The sequence below is a fragment of the Saimiri boliviensis genome, chromosome 10 (genome assembly GCF_048565385.1).
Source record: "Saimiri boliviensis isolate mSaiBol1 chromosome 10, mSaiBol1.pri, whole genome shotgun sequence".
NCBI lineage: Eukaryota > Metazoa > Chordata > Mammalia > Primates > Cebidae > Saimiri > Saimiri boliviensis.
In genome coordinates, this window is record NC_133458.1 from 32,100,964 (window position 1) to 32,120,487 (window position 19,524).

General features: G+C 35.7%; 1 pseudogene; it reads right to left on the minus strand.

Moving 5' to 3' along the window:
• Positions 1-317: 317 nt before the first annotated feature.
• Positions 318-19,524, minus strand: part of LOC104652147 (elongation factor 1-gamma-like) — an 89,634-nt pseudogene continuing 70,427 nt past the window's right edge.

Here is a 19,524-nt window from a genome sequence, read left to right on the forward strand (position 1 = left end):
GACCACAGTTAATAAAAATGTATTGTATATTTCAAAATTGCTAAATTTAGGGAATTTTAAATGTTTCTCACCACAAAGAAATGGTGTGTGAGGTAACTCATATGTTAATTAGCCCTATTTGATCATTCCACAATGTATGCATGTATTAAAACATTATACTCTACTCCACGAATATACACTATTATTTGTCTATTAAAAATAATTTTTAATTTAGGAAAAGAACAACAAACTAAAACTTAAAAAAGAGAAAGTAATAAAACTAAAATAAAAAATCAATGAAATGGAAAACAAACATACAATAAATAAAATCAAGAACAGTACAATCATGGCCCATAAAAAGACTAATAAAACGATGAAACTTTGGTAAGACTACTCAAAAAAGAAGAAGAAAAACGTACATGGAAATGAGACATTACATATCCCACAAACATTAAAAAACAGTATCAACTTTATGTCAGTAAGTTTGAAAATGTAAAGAAATTGGAAAAATTCTTTTAAAAACTCAATATCCAAAATCTCAATAGGTCTTTGAGAAAGTAAACAAACTCATAATATAAAACTTAAAAAATAACAAACAGGCCAGGCATGGTGGCTCAGTCCTGTAATCCCAGCATTCTGGTAGGGCGAGGCAGGTGGATCACCTGAGGTAAGGAGTTTGAGATCAGCCTGGCCAATATGGTGAAACATTTCCACTAAAAATACAAAAATTAGCCAGGGATGGTGGCACATGCCTATAGTTCCAGCTACTCGGGAGGCTGAGGCAGGAGAATAGCTTGAAGCTGAGAGGCAGAGGTTGCAGTGAGCCGAGATCACGCCACTGCACTCCAGCCTGGGTTAAAGAGTGAGACTCCATCTCAAAAAAAAAAAAGAACAAATAGCTCTTACAGTTTTGGATTTTCATGCATGTAATTATGTCATCTGGAAATAATGACAGATTTTTGTTCTCCATTTCTAATACATGGAATTTACGGCATATTCCTCTGGCTTCCAGTATCATGTGGGGCTTGTTTCTAAAATAAATATTTTTTAACAGACTTTTAAAATTTTTTTAAATTTTTCTATTTTTATCTTAGATTCTGGGGGTACATGTACAGGTCTGTTGCAAAGATATATTACATGATGCTGAGGTTTGGGGAATGACTGAACCTGTCACCCAGGTAATGAGCATAGTACCCAATAGGTAGCTTTTCAGCTCTTTCCCTTCTACCTCTATTACCCCTCTAGTAGTCCCCGGTGTCTATTATTCCCATTTTTATCCCCATGTGTATGTGTCAGTGTTTAGTTCCCACTTATTAGTGATAATATGATACATTTGGCTTTATGTGTCTACATTAGTTCACTTAGGATAACGGCCTCTAGCTACATCCACATTCCTGCAAAGGACATGATTTTGTCATATGACTGTACAGTATTCCACGGTGTATATGGACCACATTTTCTTTATTCAATCCACCATCAATGGGCACCTGGGTTGATTCCATATTTTTGCTATTATGAATTGTGATGAGCATATGGATGCACGTGTCCTTTTGGTAGGGCAATTTATTTTCCTTTGGGGATTTACAAAGTAATAGGATTGTTGGGTTGAATGGTAGTTCAACCTTTAGATCTTTCATAAGTCTTCAAAAACAGTTGCTGAACTAACTTAACTTACATTCCTACCAACAGTGTTCTCTTTTCTCCACAGTCTTACCAACATCTTCTATTTTTTTCCTTTTACACAAATCCATCTGACTGGTATGAGATGGTATCTCATTGCGGTGTTGATTTTAATTTCTCCGAAGATTTGTGATGATGAGCATTTTTTCACATTTGTTGGCACTTCTATATCTCCTTACGAGATGTGTCCATTCATGTCCTTTGCTCACTTTTTAATGGGGTTACTTGTTAATTGCTTGTTGATTTATTGCAGTTCCTTATAGATTCTGGATATTAAACCTTTGTTGGATGCATAGTTTGAGAATACATCTGTTAACTTCCTTGATAGTTTCTCTTACCATACAGAATCTCTTCAGTTTAATTAGGTCTCACTTATCAGTTTTTATTTTTATTGCACTTGCTTTTGAAGGTTTAGCTATAAATTATTTTTTTAACTTTTATTTTAAGTACAGGGGTACATGTGCAGGTTTATTACACAGGTAATCTTTTGTCATGGGGGTTTGTTGTACAGATTATTTCAACACACAGGTATTAAGCCTAGTAGCCATTAGTATTTTTCCTGAACTTCTCCCTCCTCCCACCCTCTACCCTCCAAAAGAGCCCAGTGTGTGTTGTTCCCCTCTACATGTCCATAGGTTCTCATCATTTAGCTGTCAGTTAAAAGTGAGAACACGTATTTTCCATTTTTTCTGTTAGTTTTCTAAAGATAATGGTCTCCAGCTCCATCTAGGCCCCTGCAAGGGAAATACTCCTGTTCTTTTTTCTGACTTAGCCATAATTCTTTGCCAAGGCCAATGTTGAGAAGGGTATTTCCTGGGTTTTCTTCTAGGATTTTTATAGTTTGAGGTCTTATATTTAAGTCTATAATCCACCTCTAAATAATTTTTGCATATGGTGATAAGTAGGCATCCAGTTTCATTCTTTTAATCTCAATCGTAGTTAGAGAGTCTTCAGTAAGACTGCTCAGAAAACATATGTCTCCTGAAGTTAGGTGGGGCATGACTGACTGGAAAATGTCATGGGCAGAGACACCAGACAGCTGTGCCAGTGGTACAAAATGAACAAAATAAAAGGTTACTGCCATGCTAGGCATTACTTACATCTGGTGTTTGCTTGTGGTAAAAACAAACAAACAAACAAACAAACAAGGGCACTAGTGTTTCTAACGGATCTGTAGCAGAAAATGTGAGAGAAAACTCAACTGAAGCCATTGTAGATGCTCTATAGGGAAAATAATGATAATGATAATGATAATGAATTCTTATACCATGGTTCTGTGGGATAGATAGAAGGATAGATAAGATCATTTGATAGGTATATAGATAGAAAGTTTCCTCTCAGCATATCAATGAAAATAAGTTCTACTTATTATCACCCCCATTTTCAGGTAAAGAAAATGAAGCAAGAGATATTAAAGAAATTTGCAAGGTCACACAACTAATAAGCACTAGAACCAGGATTTGAACTGCAGCAGCCCATTTCAGGTTTCTTAAGCACCACACTATACTGGATAAACAGAGAAAGTTTAAGTAGACCACCAGAAAACCAGGAAATGGGTAGTAGGAAGGTAGAAGACCAGTGAGAGAAAATTGCATCATCTGCATCATGAGAATGTATGAAAGTGCACATGAAAAAAAGAGCTTTAAACATCTACTAGGCTCTGAAACAGAAAGTTAACTCAGCCCAAAGAAGTCTTTTTTTTTTTTTTTTTTTTTTTTTGGTCTCCATTTTTATCCCTTCTGTCATTTTCAGTTTGACTCTAGAGGATCTTGGAATAAAATATTAGGCTCTTTAGTTTTTCTTTATTCACCCACATGCTTTAAGAAAAAAAACATGATTAGTTTTTAAGACAGCTTAACTCATATTTGTCAGACTACTCTCTTATTCTAAGAAGGATTCACATTACTACTTGCAGTTCAGCATAATTTGCAAATTTCTAGAGTCAGGGGGTGTGTGTGCTCAGTTACAAAAAGGATTATATTTGGAAACTCAGGATGAATGAGAAAGAGGATGAGTTTGTGGTTCTGATTTCTTCCTCACAGTTTTTTCTGTGCCAGACCAATTAAATGAACAATATGAGTTTTGATTCTAAAAATAAAACGCATGCATTTACAGTTGCCCAAATATGTTTTCATTTTCACACATAAAAGATATACTACAAGGATTTAATTATAACAAGATTTTGACGTTTGTGGCATAAATATGATAGGATAGTTAATGTTTGTGTACCTTCTCTAAACAAAAAAACAAACTAAAGGACCCAGCAAGCCAGCCTGAATGCTATCCAATAGCTGTCACGCTGGAAATCTGTCATATGGATTTCATAATAGCAGTCATTAGCTGGCAACTCTTGGATCCATCAGGCAAAAACGATGCCATTCCTTGTAGAATTTGGTAGTACAGAGGAGAAATGCTGGGGAAATTAATGCAGTCTTATGAAGGTGATCATTGTTAAAGAAAATAAAAGGATTAATAGCAGCTTGTAGTGTGAAATGTGCAATTTACTGCAAGAATCCATGAATGAGGGCCTAAAATATTACTTTCAAAGGGATAATACAGAAAGCCCTCAACAGCTGTCTTTACTGCATTCTATAAATGTTTTAAACTTCCAAGTTTGGCTAGTGCAAGTGTTAGGCAGACAAAGACTGGCAGGATCCTGTTGGGAAATGATGCACAATGAAGTAGTTACTAAAATTAAGAGCAATGACATTAACCAACAAGGGTTCTCTAAACAAAGCATTTTCTAAATTCTCTTGGAATGTCAGCCAAAATACCACATGTTACCTGAAATCTTCTAACTCTGCCTATTAACTATTGAATCGAAAATTCTTCACAGAAACAGAGTATTTTTAAAAGACGCATTTTCCTCTTTTTCCTGCCTCTGAAAAATAGTTCTAAAAGATGATAATAAACGCTATTTGAAATACGATTTGTTCCTCTGCCATTAGGGTTTTAATAGATGAATTCTGTTTGTAGATTGATAAAATGGAAACAAAGTAAGGGGACTCATTCATCTGTCAATACCTAGCTCTCTTGTTCTCTCATATATATATATATATCATAATGAACAGTGACTTCAGCTTGGAACACTCTTTGATTTGAATCTCAGTTTAGACATACCTTCCTCTAGAAATATTCTCTTGATTCTTCCAAATATTAGAAATGTATGAGATAATTTTTGTTATTTTGTTTTTATATGTCCATAAAGTAAATTGGGGCTAATGTTGCCCCAATTTTCATTTTTTTAACTTTTATTTTCAGTTCAGGAGTACATGAACACATCTGTTACATGGGTAAACATGTGTCATAGGGGTTTGCTCTACAGATATTTCATCACCCAGGTATTAAGCCCAGTACCCATTAGTTACTTTTCCTGATCGTCTCCCTCCTCCCACTCTACACCCTCTGATAGAGCCCCGTGTGTTGTTTCCCTCTATGTGTCCAGGTGTTCTCATCATTTAGCTCCCACTTATAAGTGAAAATTTGAAGTATTTGGTTTTCTGTTCCTGCATTAGCTTGCTAAGGATAGAACTTTTGATGCTTCCTAAAATGTAGGATTTGTGTAATGATACATCAGAAGACTATAAATGCTTAATATTCTTAATGTGCTTTTATAATATCCTGTATTTCTTCTCACATAGTACTTAGCACATGCTGTATTGGATGCATTTATTTAATTTTTTCCTTCTCTCATCTTATAATTGCTGTGAAAGCAAGTATCTGGTTTTATGGTTCACTGTTCTATTCTTAGGACTCACTGATATACAGTAAGCTCTCCATAAATATAGGGAAGAAAAGAATAAATAAATTCAAATTGAGCATATATACAAGTTCACATAGTAAAGTTCTCACTCAGAAAAAAATTAAAATTTTGGACAGCATATAAAAATAAAAAGTCAACCAAAACACCAAAAATCAGAGAAAGATGGCTTACATAAACCAAGTGTTTAGAAGTTACTTTAAAAATGTGGAAAATAGCAATGAGTTGTTAACAGTAGATAAAGAACATTCAGAAAGTTAATTCATAAGCAATATGAAAATTGTACTAGTTATGTTTCATAATTTTTTAAAATATTAAATGAAGCCATCCATTTTGTAAAGGAAGTCAAAGACAGAAATGCAGGAATCCAGGAAAAAGACAGTGAGTGAGACAACAGAAGAAATTAGACACGATCTGTTAGAATTTGGGGAAGAAGTAGAAAGAAAGAAAAAAATGCAAAAATAAAGACAAAATTTGAAGAAATGCAAAGAAGAGCAGAAACACATAAAAATATATAATAGAGGGCACAGAGAGTAACAATTTAATTTTCAAACATGAATAATGGAGATTAAGACACAAATAGGAACAATTAGAGAGACTGTAATAAATATAGAAGATGAGCAAAATAAGCCAATATATGCCTAATTGGAGTCTTGAATAAAATCAACAAATTTTTATACAATTCTTGAAAATTTTTATTTAATATACATACTAGAAGAACACATAGTCAGCTAGAGAAGTGACCCAGAATGATTAACACTGAGCTATAGACTAGTCAGGTTATTAGACTTTAACAATACAGAAACAAGTAGAAGGAAAAAAAATAAGGTAGGCTTCAAATTTCTCTGTAGCCATAGAAAATACCAGAATAGCATTGAGCAATATCTAAAAGATAAATAAAAGAAAATGCCTAAGCTCAGGCTGTATTAAAACCAGATATAAAAGATGAAGCCACATTTTGTAGGACAAGCTGCCCTACAAGCATAATGTACAATAATTCTAGAAATATTGTTTCTATGAACATTCTTGAGGATCTATTTAAGAAATTGCCAAAGAAATCATGAGAAAAAAAAAAGTCAGTGAGACAGAAATAACCTAATTATGGAACTTTCACTAAAATGAAAATGGAAATTAAAGTGGTTTGAACCACACAATTGCAATTTCCATGGTTTCTTCTTTCCTCCTGCATTTTTGCATTTTCATCTGGAGTTTTTTTCTGCTTGAAGACCCTTTCACGTTTTCTTTGGTGATGTGTTACTGATTACAAATGTTCACAGTTACTGAACATCCCAAAACTTATAGATTTCATTTTCATTCTCAATGAAATTTTTCACTCAACAAGGCATTTTTGATTAGCATTTTTTTCTAGCAACAATTTATCTGCCAGTTATCACTGCCACTTTTTTTTTTTTTCCCCAAGACACAGTCTCGCTCTGTCACCAGGCACCAGGCTTAAGTGCAGTGGCATGATCTCGGCTCACTGCAACTTGCCTCCTGGGTTCAAGCAACTCTCCTGCCTCAGCCTTCCAAGTAGCTGGGACTACAGGCACTCATCGCCATGCCCAGCTAATTTTTGTATTTTAGTAGAGATGGGGTTTCACCATGTTGGCCAGGATGGTCTCGATCTCTTGACCTTGTGATCCACCTGCCTTGGACTCCCAAAGTGCTGGGATTACAGGCGTGAGCCACCATGCCGGGCCATCACTGCTACTTTTAAATTCATCTACTTTTGACGTTTTCTTATATTTCTCTTAAATTTGTATTACCTGTTTACATCCATCCATTTCCTCCTCAGGATCAGGGGCAGCTGCCTTTTTGTCTTCCTTCTGCTCAGCCTGGGGCTTCTGCTTCTCTTCCTGTGAACGCTGCTTTTTCTGTAGTGTGTCCTTTTTGGGGTGGCTCTTGGCAAACTTTTTAGCATCCAACTGGGCCATCTTCTCACAAAGTTTCACTTCCCCCAAGACAGCCCGGAACCAGGGCTGGTTAATGTAGGTGAGGAACCAGCAGTTATAATATACATAATAAATATATATATATAATATATCATATTATTTTAATATTTTAAAGTATATTACAAAATATTGTATGTGGAATTATATAATATATAAATTATATTTAGATATGATTTATATTAGTATATATGATATATAATCATATATAATAATGATGTATATTATTTTATATATATAATAAAAATATACTACTGAATTGGGAAAGGCTTGGCAGAAAGAAGGTTCTATGATCTGCTTATAGAGTCAAAACAGAGTGCAGATGACTGTGACGTCAGCCAGTCCCTCCTTTGCCCACGGAGAAGTCCTTATCTTCAAGTGGGCATCCAGCGGCCCCAGAATTCTCCTCACTTCTTCCTTTGCATTCTGAGTGGCCTGCTTGTTGTGATGCATGATGTCCATGACGGGGAACATCCAGGTACCAGCTGGGGGCACTATATCGCTATCAGCCAAGCTCACCCACTGCACCACCTGGGCTGCTGCTTCTGGGGTACTTTCCCACAGCACCTCATTGCTCACATAGTAGGTAATGGCATTGCTCTCAAACACACAGAATCCATCTCAAATGCTGGAATCCTGCCAGCAGAAAATCTGCGGAGAAATTTAGGGTGCACTTGGTTTGGCCAAAGTGGAAGTGTGTTTGTGCCGACAATACATGGACCTAAGTCTCGCTGTACTGAGCAGCAATGAGGGCCTTGAAGACGCTCCAGTTTTCAGGACATGTATACAGGATCCCAGCTGCCATGCTGATTCTTCAAAGAAAGGGGCAAGAAGAGATGCTTTTTGATGCTTAAGATAGAAAGCATCTATATTTATTGAAAATATATATTCACATGCATAGAACAGACATGTAAAAGAAGCTCAGCAGAGGTTACTTCCTGAGAGGACTGGAGGACTTAGAATCTACAGTGAGAAGAAGACTAATATTTTACTATAAATGTTGGTCTTCGTACTGTTTGAAAGGTTTACTATGTGCATATGTCACATTGTCAGTTAAAAGAAGAGACAGAGCAAATCCTACCTATCCTGAAATGTGTGTTTTGTTCCAGTTGGCAAGGAATGGCAAATAAAGGGAAGAAAGCTAAGGCCTAAATTGTCAATATCACAGTCTTGCAAATGGCCAGCCCTGTTTAGCAAAGAAAGCATTGCAGATAATTTATCAACATCAAAATATGTATTTTATCAATGTTGTATCTATGCCTTTGGAGAATAATATATTACAAATCAAAGTGCAGTATGTACCATTTTATTTGAATTATTTTACTTATTGATTCATTTTAGAAAACCCGTGTGAAATGTGCTTCTACATAGTATATGACTGTGTTAGTCACTTTATTAATAGAATAATTGCACCATGCTTTTTTTATTCATGTATTGCTACTCAAAAGTATTTCTTTGAAAACAATACTGACTTTTTGATCCTCATAATTCAAGTCTTGTAATCATTCAACATCAAATAGGGAGCAAGTCTCATCAGTTTCAAAGGTACACTGAGATTGTATGATGAGATACCATTCTAAAATACTGTTTCAGTTGTCAGATAAACACCTGTAAAGAGAACTAGTCTAATTATGTATTTCAAAAGGACTTCTTTTAAAACCTGAAATCTGAAAAACAAAACAAAAAATGACAAAAAACAAGACTCATAGTAGGATGGGCCACTGTTATTTTGCCTTCCGCTCAATCCAGTTCACAACAGAAATACTTGTTTGACAAATGAGTAGATGGTGGTATTATTTACTTAAGTTGACTTTACAACATACTCAAGCAAGGATGGTTTGATGATAAAAGGATGTATTATCTATTAGCCTCAGCAATCTAACGCGGGAACAGAAAACCAAACAGTGCATGTTCTCACTTGTAAGTGGGAGCTGAACAATGAGAACACATGGACACAGGGAGGGGAACAACACACACTGGGGCCTGTGGAAGGTGAGCAGGGGAAGAAGAGCATTAGAAAAAGTCGCTAATGCATGTTGGGCTTTATACTTAGGTGATGGGTTGATCTGTGCAGCAAACCACCATGGCACACATTTACCTATGTAACAAACCTGCATGTCCTGCACATGTACCCCAGAACTTAAAAAAAATTAAAATTTAAAAAAAATGCATTACCAAAAATGCATTACTATAATTACTCTATGACAACAGGTGTAAGTTAAGACTGTCCCGGGCATATCAGATGGCTTTTGCTACATAGCATACTAACATTGGATTTAAATAAAAGTACTTTTTTAATGTCATGATTCTATGGGTCACTTAGGAGGATTCTATGGCTTGAGCCTGCTTGGCTGATTTTCTCTGGGCTCACAGAATTCAGGCCAATGGTGGATGAATGATCTAAGATAGCTTCTAAATCATTCTAGGCTCACAGGTCTGGCAGTTGTCAGCAAATGTGCAGCCTGCCTTATTATACATAGGGCTGTCTTTTCCACATGATAGACACAGCATTCTACAGGCAATGAAAGTTGAGACTAAGGCCTCTTAAAGCTTGGGCTCATAATTCATACATCTTGTACCTCATCATTTTTACTAGATTTCATGTATTAAGGAAAGTTACAAGGTCAATCCTAGATTTAAAGAATGAAAAACTAGACTCCACCATTTGATGAGAGTTACTGAAAAGTGTTGTAACTATTTTTGCAACCTAAAACTCTAGGCATACTAGAATATATGACCAGCCTGCATTTTCAGAAACTAGGAAAGCTGAAAGACGTACAGCTTCTTTTCAAATACCACAAAACACAGCTATTCTACTGCCCTGTGACTTCAAATACAGGTCTTAGAATTATGAAAACATCTTTGAAAGCCAGAACAGGACTCAAAATTCTAAAAAGACTGTGTAAAATGAAGCTTCTGTGTTGTTCATAATAAAATAACCCTGTAAACCAGCCTTAAGTCATCCACATTTTCAAAATGTAGTAGTACCTTTCAAGCCAGATATTTAAATCAGGCCTAGTCAGTCACAATACTGGTCAAACAAGGTATTTGTCTGTTCTTGTTCCTTTGCCCCTGGTCCCTCATGCTGCCTCTGGGGCAAATACTCTCACAGCTAATGGATTCTTTTCTTTGGAAGAGATAAGTTGATCACAGTTGCAAAATTTTTGATTGCAAATGGACCATTAATTAGCTCTTGTAGCTTTGCCCATTTTTTCCTAAGGAAATTAAAAGGAGTTCAGATGAAACTCAGAGCATCACTTAAATGGGAAGGATGTGCCAACCCAGGGGTCTTAGGACATCACAAGTTCTTAGCTTCAGTGCTCTTAAGGTATTTTCATCTACCTCCTTTGGCTCAAAATATAAGCTGTCCACTAGTCCACATGGTAAACAGGTCTCACGTCTTCCTGTACCCAGTCAGCTCCCAATGGACCAAGTTTTAGGGGAATATTCCTTCCTTCTTCCTTCATCCCTCCCTCCCTTTTCAGAAGGAGTTTCTCTCTTATCACCCAGGCTGTAGTGCAATAGCACGATCTCAGATCACTGCAACCTCTGCCAACCAGTTTCAAGTGATTCTCCTACCTCAGTCTCCTGAGTAGCCAGGATTACAGGCAACCAAAACCATGTCCAGCTAATTTTTGTATTTTTAGTAGAAACAAGGTTTCACCAAGTTGGCCAGGCTGGTCTCAAACTCCTGACCTCAGGTGATACATCTGCTTCAGCCTCCCAAAGTGCTGATGTTACAGGTGTGAGCCACCATGCCTGGGCCGAGTCTTACTTTTAAAAGCTCTCCAGAGTATCTTGCTGAGCTATCAGGTTGGGGACACATAGATATTATCAACAAGTTTATAACTGAACCTAAATTCTTTACTAAATCTTTCTCCAAATGACATTTAGGAACCTAAACAAATAAGCAAGAAAAAACCAAATAACCTCATGAAAAAGTGGGCAAAGGACATGAACAGACACTTCTCAACAAAAGGTATATGAACAGCCAACAAACATATGAAGAACTGCTCAGCATCACTAATTATCAGGGAAATGCAAATTAAAAACCAAAATGAGATACCACCTTATTTCTGAAAGAATGGCCATAATTAAAAAATCAAAAGATAATAGATGCTGGCGCAGATGTGCTGAAAAGGAAGCACTTTTACAATGCTAGTGGGGATGTAAATTAGTACAATCACTATGGAAAACAGAATGGAAATTCCTTTAAGAACTAAAAGTAGAACCACCATTTGATCCAGCAATGCCACTACTGGGTATCTACGCAAAGAAAAAGAAGTCATTACATGAAAAAGCCACATACACAAGCATGTTTATAGCTGCAAAATTTGCAACTGCAAAAATATAAAGCCAACCTAAATGCCCATCAACCAACAAATGGGTAAAGAAAATGTGGTATGTACACACCATGGAATACTACAGAGCCGTAAAACAGAATGTAATAATGGCATTTGCAGCAACTTGCATGAAGCTGGAGGACATTATTCTAAGTGAAGTAACTCAGGAATGGAAAATCAAACATCATATCTTCTCACTTATAAGTGGGAGCTAAGCTATGCAGACGCAAAGGTTTTCAGTACTTGAGGGGAAGAGTGGGAGAGAATACAGTGGTAAAACTACACGTTGGGTATAGTGTACATTGCTCAGGTGACGGGTGCACCAAAATCTCAGAAATCACCACAATAGAACTTATCCATATAACCAAAAACCACCTGTACCCCAAAAACTATTGAAATAAAATAAAGATTAAAAATTTTAAAACAAAGAAAATATAATGTATAGATTATTTTCTAAGAAGAAAGAAATTCTTATTCTGGTTTCTCTGAAATACTTTTACTAGAAAAAAAATTTCACATCACTGACTAAAGAAATTCTTGTAGTCAAACACCTGCTTCCTGTAAATTAGAACAGTTCCTTAGGGATATAGCTGACAGATGCCACTTTTATGTAGTGAATCTTCAAAAGTGGTACATTATTCTCTTGAAAAGAAGGCTGAAACATATAAAAATGAACAATAGCAACTACAGAATACACACAAAAGAAAATTCCTGCTCAATCACACATAAATTAGTGAGAAGCAAAATCTGTGCGAAGAGCAAGATCTGCTCTTGCTTTTTCTTTCCTTTGTGTACACCAAACACTGTTAAAGTAATAATGGCATTAGTAACTATAATGATCAAATCCTCCACTAGGTGCCAGGCCTATTACTAAATAAGCACTTTGCTTGCATTCATCTATTAAATCCTCAAGAAACTATAAGGTAGCAGCATCAGCCCCACTTTAAAGATAAAGAATCCAGAATGTAAAAGTGTTAAGTAACTTGTCGAAAGTCACACAGTTATTAAGTGTCAGAACTGAGATTGGATCCAGGCTGCCATCTTCCAAAGCCCATAGAGCTCAACCATTGCTGCAACCTACCATGGAATATGATGACTAGGGGTAGAGCAAAGGTGGGGAAGGTGACAGGATCTGAAAACATGTTTATGGTTTCTCAAACTATGCTTAAAAATAACCACAAATTTGACCTCTAACTTTGGATTCTCCCAAAACCAATCATCAATCCATAATGCAAGTGAGTATATAATATTCAAATATCTATATGTTTAAATATTTGCTCCCACTTGAGAGTGAAGGGAACATCATGTTCCATAACTACATTCATTTTCAAATCCTTTATACTTAACCTTATTAAGCTAAAGTGTACATTTTTGTTATATTTTTAGGGAGATTATAGTTGTTTGTTTTTGTTTCCATGTCCAATTCAGATCTGTCAATAAGATGAATATTTACTTGCTACTAAATCAATAAAAAATAATAGTACTCAGGGGTTGTCAACCATGTGAACAAAAGTCACTAGCAAGACTTAACTGTTAAGTTCAATTGACTGGATCTCATTCAAGGGGGCAAAGAGGTAACAATGCAAGCCTTCCTCTCCCACATAACATTATATGAATCTTCCTGCAAGAAAAAGGACACTTCACCAATTTGCCAAGTATTTGAGGTTTTTTCACAACTAGTGTAGCAAAAGTTAGCTGTATATGCATTATCCTTAATTTAAAATAATTTTGTATGGATGTGATTTACACCTTGATTGGCAGTAAATGGTGCAGATCATCTGAACATACTTTGCACTGTGATGTTCTGCTCAAATGGCTTTTCAAATTATTAGTGTACATATATACGGCTCTTACCTTTCTTTGCTTCTGTTCTTATGTATTTGTAAATGGGAATTTGTCCTTTTAAATTTCAACAGTAAATGCTTTAAGTTATTTTGTTATATATACATTGTTTCCAGGAAATAAAATATTTAAATATCTATTATCTTGATTTTCTTCTCCTGAATATTAGACAGAGTTTCTCTCCCATCATTTATATAAGATTTAGATTCAATTACAGTATTAAGAATTATCTAAATTTATTTTAGGTATAGTTTAGAAATCAAACAATCATTTTCTAGATACCATAAGATTGTCTTCTGATGCAATGCCACATTCTGGGTCCAGATATTTGAAGGTATCCAGACAAAAGTAAAAATCATATGACATATATTTTATGGGAGTGTGCTGTTAATTTCATAACACCTCTAGAGTCATTGTTTTTAAGACCAAAAGGAAGTGGAAAGAGAGGTGCAAGACCGATTGTCTCAGCTATCATTGGTTTAGAAATCTGTGCCTATGTCTCAGTAAAGTAAAGTGGGAAGTTTCATTGTGAATGTTGAACTCTACCTGAAATCCATTCATGCTAGCTGTATCTGAAGAGAGGGCGAAACCAGAGGCGAGGATTTGCATAATAGGAATACTACATGGCTCCCAACAAAACTCACAGAGTATGGTCATTGTGCTTCCAAATGCTATGTTAAAATCAGTTTGTAATAACTGTTAATAGAAAAAGATAAAAACTTATCTTTTTCCTTCAAACAACTTGATGAAATCCCATATGAACATCCAAACAGAGTTTCAGGTATGTCAGGAAACCCACTTTAAGAAAATACATAAGAAGCCTATCTATATTCAAGTCCATTTGGACCACAAGGCCTAAAAAGTTACTTTGTGGGGATGAACTAAGACAATCTATCTACATTAATCAAACTACATAAGAAATGGGCAAGAATCTACTACATGCTGTGTAAAGACAGACACTGATGATCAAAGCTAGGGAGTTTTAATGAGGAGACTTAATTAAGATACATATCATCTTCAGAAATATGAGTCTTTAATTTTCAGAAAATCACTGCCAACCTTAGCTCATCTGTGCTAATTAGCAAAGACTGGGAATTCAGAAAATCAGGCATTTAGGGAAAGGTATGCTAGAGAGAGACTTTACAGAGCCCTACCCAGATAGTACACTGTTGCAACTCTGATCCTATGATACAGACTTTTGTAGATTTTGTCAGGAACAGGATTTTAAATATATCTGGCTAAATAGTCCATGAAAGACATTGTTCTCTAAACATCCTGACATTTGGGAATCTCAAGAACACAGAAGCAAGGACTCATTATGCTCTGTGACTCTTCTACCAATTGTTGAATAGCTCAATTTAATTGGAATTATTATCTTAGGCTAAGCCAATTCTGTCTCTTTGAGGTTTTCATTTACCGTTTGACTCTCTGAAATTATGCAGATGAAGACTAACCCACATTTCCATGTCTGTCTCTCTCTCTCTCTCTCTCTCTCTCTCTTTCTCTGTTAGGCTTTCTCTTTCCAACAGAATTATCTATTGTTTTCATTGTTTTTTTGATAACTTCATTACAGATCTTACCACCATCCTGGGCAGCCTCCTGGAAGAAACCCAGTTGCTGTCCTTCTTTAAAGTTGGTGCCTCAAAGTGTGCTCTATTCAATGTGTCCTACAGAACTATGCCTCTGGTTCTCTGGACATTGAAATTATTTTTTTACTACCTAAGTTTGTATTAACATTTTGGCAGTTACAGCACACTGCTGGCTGGCTTTGAACTTGAAATCAACTAAAACACCTGTATTTTTTATGAACAGCCATTGAGCTAGGTTCCTATTTTGTGCTTCATCGGTTGATTTTTAATTTAAGTCCAAGTTTATTTAGTCCCTATTGAACAAATGATCAATGTCCACTGGCAGAAAAATCAGAAAATATGGCAAGATAAGCAAGATGAGCAAGCATAAAATTTAAGTATAAATTATCCCTCTATTCCAAACATTTGAAGGTAACCACTCTTGACATTTTGGTATACACTTTATCAATACATTTTTATGTACATACATACAATGGCTGTTGAGTATTTATGTGTATTTTTGTGTGCACATATACCAAGTGTAATTATTTGTATTCTTATGTACTTGTCATTTTCTATACATGCTATAAAAATATTATTCGTCTATATTTTCATTTAAAATTGCCTCAAGAATTTCATTTTTACATGTGTTATTATTTTATTTACTATGGCTGGGTAATAAACCACTTCAAAATGTAGTGACTTAACAACATTTATTCTGCTCATAATTCTGCAATTTTGCAGACACAGCAACTTCTGTTTTACTTAAAACTAGCTGTAGTGGCTTAAAGAGTGGAGGCTGGAATCAGTTGTGGTGAAATCCAGTGTCAACACACTCCCCACCTTCTCTGTTCTCAAGTGGAATCCTAGTGCTTGTCTTGTATGCTTAGAAAAATAAAAATTAAAAAAAATAGAATGGAGGCTGAAATCTTCCAAAATCTCATTCTCTCATATGACTAGCAGATGCTAGCTGTTGGCAGGAGCCTAAGCTGGGGATGTCTGTTACAACACCTACTTGTGACCATGCCACATCACGTGGTTCTTCTCACAATATGGTACCTGGGCTTCAAAGGAGAAATATCCCAAAAAAGAGAAAGCCCAGTGGAAATCATATTGCCTTTTATGACCTAGTTTTTAAAATAATCCAATGTCACTTTCATTATATTCTCTTCATTGAGGGAGTCACAAATTTCCTACCTAGGTTCAAGGGGAAGAAAAATAGGCTCAGACTCTAAATGAGAGTGTGGTAAAGTTGAGAATGAGTATATGAGACGGGAAATATTGTGATGGCTAGTTTTGGAAAATACTGTCTCCACAGCTATAACTAATTTATGCTACTTAACATTGTTTAAAATTTTCACCATTTGAAAAAAAATACTGCAAAAAAGTCTGTACATTTCTGATTATTAGTGCAATTATTTCCTTGGGATACATTCTGAATACAGTGATTACTGGGTCAAAATTTATACACATTTTTAAGGTTTTTGACAGATATTGGCAAATTGTCACTCATAAACAATGGAAATTCAGACCCCAGTCATGAGTCAATGAACAGAAAAGCCCATTTATCAGCTACCATTTAAACACTAGCTATTATTAGACTTGTTAATATTAGCCAGTACTATCTTATTGTTATTTACTTTTTAATTTCTTTCAGTACTAGTTTGAATTCCTGCAATTCAAATTAGTTTCTTTCAGTACTAATTTGAATATTTGTGTATGTCTATTAGTAATTTGTATTTCTTCTTTAGAAGTTATTTTCAATTTCCTACAATTATGTAATCTCTGAGACATCTTTATCTTTGAACGTATCTTATGGCTAGAACTCCTAAGTATTTTATAATTTAGATTATTATTATCAATGACCTATCTTTTTCATAGCAGGTTATCTTTGTTTCTTGATGATACATAGTAAAACTATTATTTTTAACAATTATTTCTTATTCAGCCCCTTACTGAATTATTTCAAATCAAATTGTTTTCATTTAGAAATCTTTGTGTCCTACATAGGCAATCAAATTATCTGCAGAAATATATTAATAACATTATATTTAGTTTCCCAGTATATAGATAATTTATAAATTATGTTAGAATGTTCCAATATATATTTTAGTCAGAATATCTAAAGCAATGCTAAATAATAATGAATATAATATACTTCTACTTTTTTTTTAATGCATGAGTTGATGGGAATGCAACTAGAATTTCACCTATGCAAAATAAAAATTCTTACTGTGTTCATTTCCTTCTGTTCTTTGCCATTTTTTCTTCTATTACCAGATTATTAACCACAAATGCCATTTTAATTTTTTCAACATATAATTCACAAACCATATAATTCTCTTTTGAGGTACACAGTTAAGTGGTTTTAGTATAGTTTGGTGCAAAAGTACCTATGTTTTTTGCCATTAAGAGTGAACTGTGAGTCCATTGAGACTCTTTTTCTTTATAAATTACTCAGTCTCAGGTATATCTTAATTAGCAGTGTGAAAACATACTAATACAGTCTCTAAAATTGAAAATATTAGACTGAATTACATGAGAAAATAATATTTATATGCAATGTCTAGAATAGACATTTAATGGCAAAAACCGTAACTACTCTTGCACCAACCTATTGACAAAGTTGTGCAACTTTCACCATTATCTACTTACAAGATATTTTTGTTACTCCAAAAAGAAACCATTAATTAGTAGTCACTTCCCATTCCCCACATCCCTCACCCCTTGGCAATCTGTAATCTACTTACTGTCTGTATGGATTTGTCTGTTTGAGTGTCTGTAGCTTTTCAAGATGCACAGTACAAGCTATCAGTGGATCTACTATTCTGGGGTCTGGAGGACTGTGGCTCTCCCCTCACAGCTCCACTAGGCAGTGCCCCAGTAGGGACTCGGGGGGGGCTTCAACCCACATTTCCCTTTGGTATTGCTCTAGCAGATATTCTCCATGAGTGCTCTGCCCCTGCAGCAAACTTCTTCCTAGACATTTAATTGTTTCCATACATCCTCTGAAATCTAGGCAGAGGTTCCCAAACCTCAATTCTTGACTTCTGTGCATGTGCAGGCTCAACACCACATGGAAGCTATCAAGGCTTAGGGCTTGCACCCTGTGAAGCCACAGCCCGAGCTATACCTGCACTCCGTTTAACCATGGCTAGAATGGCTGGGTAACACCGGGCACCAAGTCCCTAGGCTGCACATAGCAGGGAGGCCCTGGGCCCAGCCCAGGAAACCAATTTTCCCTCCTAGGCCTCTGAGCTAGTGATGAGAGGGGCTGCTGCAAAGGTCTCTAACATGCTCTTTGAGGAGAGGTTTTCCCCTTGTCTTAGTGATTAACATGTGGCTCCCAATCACTTATGCAAATTTCTACAGGAAGCTTGAATTTCTCCTCAGAAAATGGGTTTTTATTTTCTATCATATCATCAGGCCACAAACTTTCAAAACTTTTTATGCTCTGTTTCCCTTTTAAAATTAAATGTTTTTGACAGCACCCAAGTAACCTTTTGAATGCTTTGTTCCTTAAAAATTTCTTCCACCAGATACCCTAAATCATCTGTCTCGAGTTCAAAGTTCTACAAATCTCTAAGGAAGGGGCAAAATACCATAATCTCTTTGCTAAAGCATATCAAGAGTCACCTTTACTCCAGTTCCCAACAAGTTCCTCATTTCCATCTGAGAACACGTTAGCCTGCATTTCATTGTCTATACCATTATCAGCATTTTGTTCAAGCCACTGAACAAGTCCCTAGGAGTTTCCAAACTTTCCTACATTTTCTTGTCTTCTTATGAGTCATACAAACTGTTCCAAACTCTGCCCATTACCCAGTCACAAAGTTGCTTACATATTTTTGGGTATCCTCACAGCAGTTCCCCACTACCTGGTGTCAATTTACTATACTAGATTATTTTCACACTGCTGATTAAGACATAGCTGAGACTGGGTAATTTATAAAGAGGAAGAGGTTTAATGGACTCACAGTTCCACATGGCAGGGGAGGCCTCACAATCATGGCAGAAGGTGAAAGGCACATCCTACATGGTGGCAGGCAAGAGAGAATGAGAGGTAAGCTAAAGGGAAAATCCTTAAAAAACCACCAGATTTCATGAGACTTCTTCACTACCATGAAAACAGTATAGAAGAAACTGCTTCATGAAAACAGTATGGAATAATCTTCCCAGCAGGAGATTCAATTATCTCCCACTGGGTCCCTCTCACAACACACGGGAATTATAGGAGCTACAATTCAAGATGAGATTTGGGTAGAGACACAACCAAACCATATCAGAGACTTTTCTGAATTCTGATGCTATTCAGATTATATGACTAGGTGAATGTTGATTAGTTTTATAAGTATGCCTCTATGTCTTAAGTTACTAATATATTTTAAACACGAAAGTATCAA